At 39.9% G+C, this 3,575-nt stretch overlaps 1 non-coding gene across 1 annotated transcript; it reads right to left on the bottom strand.

Annotated features, from left to right (window-relative positions):
• Positions 1-3,138: 3,138 nt before the first annotated feature.
• On the bottom strand, positions 3,139-3,220 carry trnal-aag (transfer RNA leucine (anticodon AAG)). Its single transcript has one exon. It is a non-coding gene; the product is annotated as a tRNA-Leu (tRNA).
• Positions 3,221-3,575: the final 355 nt, after the last annotated feature.

The following is a 3,575-nucleotide window of genomic DNA, read 5'->3' as shown; positions in this document are numbered from 1 at the left end:
TCATGCTGTCTAATCAGCATCTTGATATGCCACACTTGTGAGGTGGGATGGATTATCTCAGCAAAGGAGAAGTGCTCACTAACACAGATTTAGACAGATTTGTGAACAATATTTGTGGGAAATGGTCTTTTGTGTATATAGAAAATGTTTTAGATATTTGAGTTCAGGTCATGAAAAATGGGAGCAAAAACAAAAGTGTTGCGTTTATATTTTTGTTCAGTATACTTTTACTAATTTCCTTTCATGACAACAGTGCGGGTTGTTTTTTTTTTTTATAACTAACCCATTTAAATGCTATTAATGATTTAAGTTACTCATATCTAATGACACTGCCACTTTGAGTGACAAGTGGGTGCCATCAATTGACAAGTCACTGCGACCGCAACAACGTTGGTTAAGTTACATAACCATGACATAATCCAGATATACAAAGTATAGGTAGCCATAGCTGATGGTAGTTTTGTGTTTTCAGTTCATGAAAGTTAATGGTAACATTTTGATCATCTAAAAAGGTCTTATTTATTCTGTATTTATTCTGGCAAGTACATTGTTTTAATGGTTTTAAGCCTGTTTTTTAATAGTGAAAATTAGCATTAACATTATCAAAGTTAAATATGGCTTTAAATGCACCATGCTAACCAAGCCAGCAGCTAGTGTTAGGGTTAGCTCCACCTTCTCGACCAAATATGGTCACTCCTGTCTCAAAACATCCAACCTGGCAATGACCAAAATGCCAATCTCAAGACTTCTATATGGGACTCCACAAACCAATGGGTGACGTCTCGATGGCTACATCCATTATTATGTTATACAGTCTATGGTATTATCAATGACTGATCAGGTGTCCTCAATATTCCCATCTCTATCGTTATAATTTTACTCTTTTGGCAAATGTATTGATTTTGCTGTATAATACCCTTTCCCTCTATTCCATCCTACTACATTCATAAATGCAGTACACCAGTGGTTTTAACTACATGTGCTGTTATCTGTTTTGTTTGCACTAAATTTGCTTTGGCAAATAACCTTCTTTATTTTTCATGTGTAAAAAAGTAATTTTAATTGAATTAAATTAAAGGAAAGAGCAAATACAGAACATCATATCAGTGTGAGAAAAGGATCAAAATGAGATAAGAAATTAAAAAGATTTCCTCAAGGATTGTGATCCAATTGGAGACAAAGAAGGGCTTTCCTCATCTCTCTCTACATTGCTCTTTTCCCCTCAGGCCAATCCTTTTTCACTTAGCGATTAGACTATTGTGTCCATCAATACTGTGTGGCACAGAGAGAGAGAGTGAAGAAAGACTATGTCTCCCTGGTTCTCAATGATTCTCTTTCTTTGTTCAACTGGGGACCATTTGGAGAAGAGATGATTCTGTTATTTCAGCATGTAATCAATATAAACTTGTTTGACTTAAAACCGCCACCTCTCTTTTTTGCTGGGAGGGGAAAAAATGACAAAGGATACTGTTAAGAGACTCAGGATCAATTACCTCATGTATGTCCATCCGTACGAGAATGCATACTTTAGCAAGACTGTAGCTGTGTAGCTCAGACAATGTTAACATACATTTGACTGTAATGGGAATATGGATTGTAAAGGCAAGTGTTTTATTATTTATACTTTGCAGCTGCATACAAATGACAATGTAGAGCAACATTTTCTGCACATAGAAATGGACAACAAAATTAATGAAACACTTGTAAAAGTATAACAATTCAACTGTCAATGCATTTATGTCTGTCTGCCAGTCATTTATCAGCATTTTTAATTTTATGACATCAAATCACCTTTCTCACCAGAAAGCACAACAGAACTTGCTAGAGAGTAGTTAAGTGACAGAAAATGCGGTGATACATGACACTTAGTTGTGTCTGGTGTATGATGGAGTTCAGGATAGGATGATGAAACTTGGACCATGTGAGACCGAATGCTTTCTTGATTAGACCCACCAGTTAGTCACTCAGTAAGACACCTTTCAAGTTCAACAAAGGGTTGCTTATCTAAAAAGGCTTTCGTCAAGGGGACACAGACTGCTGCTTCTTTAGCATGGCTCGTTGCTCTAAGGTTATGATTCTGGCATAGGGTTGAGGAGGTTTGGGGTTCCGAGCCCAAGAGCAAAACAGGAGCTATGGTGACTGTTTGACAACTGACAACACAGACATATCTCAGTGATCAGATATTTTAATGGAAAAGATTTTGAAGACTTTGATTCCACTGGAAAGTAATGCCACTGGAGACATTATCCTTGGAAAACTGAAGAAACTATTTGAAAAGCATGGTTTTTCATTACAAAAAGTCAACCTCGTGGTCACGTATGTGCTTCTGCGATGATAGGCACAAACAGGAAAAGCAGAATTAAAAATGTTGCTACCTTCTTGGCTTACTACTAAGAAGGGATCTGATAGATGTCATTGACAAATCAATGAAAATGAATAATTTCATCAGAGGAAATTCAAGTTAACAATATCACCTGCTGTACGGCTCCACTATGACGAGCGCAAGCCAAGCAAGGGCATAGCATTCGAGCACGTCACTGAGCGCATGGAAGTCCACATTTCCCATTTGAAAGCACAGTGGTACTTGTGAGAGAATAGTTTGTGACAGAAAACCTGGTAATAATTGGGTCTTATTTAAGGGAGGTAATGCCAGGTTTATGTTGCTCAGCAAGACATCTGTAAGGTTCACTGTAGGCTCATCTTTCTTCTCAAGCCAAGATGTGAACATTTCTGTCCTGGAAAGAGTGTCTCCTCTCCTTTAGATGTAAGTGGACAGCCGAGTCTTGACCTGACGAGCTGGCTCGTCTGCGCTGTTCCATGCAATTGTGGAGTGGTTGTTTTGTCTACTAATGTACAAATCTGTGTATTCCTGGCTGCATTGAACTACATGCACTACATTAATTTGCTTATGCCTGGGTGGAAAAGACTGCTTTGTCATCTTAAACCATAGCAATGTGAATGTGGATGGAATTGGTAGAGTCAGCACGGAGCCAGCCAAACATCTGCTTGTCTTTTGGTAACAGAGGTTGCTTCCCACAAGTCTTATAGCCTTACGTACACCAATAAGAGGTGCATGCAAGTTGGGACAACATCAGGCTACCACCTGAGTCACTTTATCTGATATCAGACATTGTCAAATGGCAGTGGTGGGATTTGAACCCACGCCTCCTGAGAGACTGGAGCCTTAATCCAGCGCCTTAGACCACTCGGCCACACTACCTGCAAGGAAGCCCTTCCCTTGTGTCTGCAGCTTTTTTTTCCCTGTTTCTTTTTTCCGCTAAGCCATACTCACGTTCGACACATGCCCTACATTGGACATTTCATGTTCCTTGCAGATCTAAGCATGTTTTCGATGAGACAGCCCGCAACGTTTCTTCTTCCGCTTGGCTCGTTGGTCTAGGGGCCCAAAAGCAAGAGCGCTACAGAGGTGACTGTTTAGTTTCTGAGGAACTGTGCAGGACAGGAATATTGGGTGCCAGAGCCCAAATCCAGGCCCAAGACTTGAGCCCCGCTTGCACCAAACACCTTCGAAGGTACCAAAGGTATGGTACCTTTGGAACCACAGGTAACCCTTC

This window comes from Epinephelus moara, chromosome 4, assembly GCF_006386435.1.
Source record: "Epinephelus moara isolate mb chromosome 4, YSFRI_EMoa_1.0, whole genome shotgun sequence".
In the NCBI taxonomy this organism is placed as follows: domain Eukaryota; kingdom Metazoa; phylum Chordata; class Actinopteri; order Perciformes; family Serranidae; genus Epinephelus; species Epinephelus moara.
Note: the sequence above shows the minus strand (reverse complement) of the source record. Positions and strands in the feature narration are given on the sequence as shown.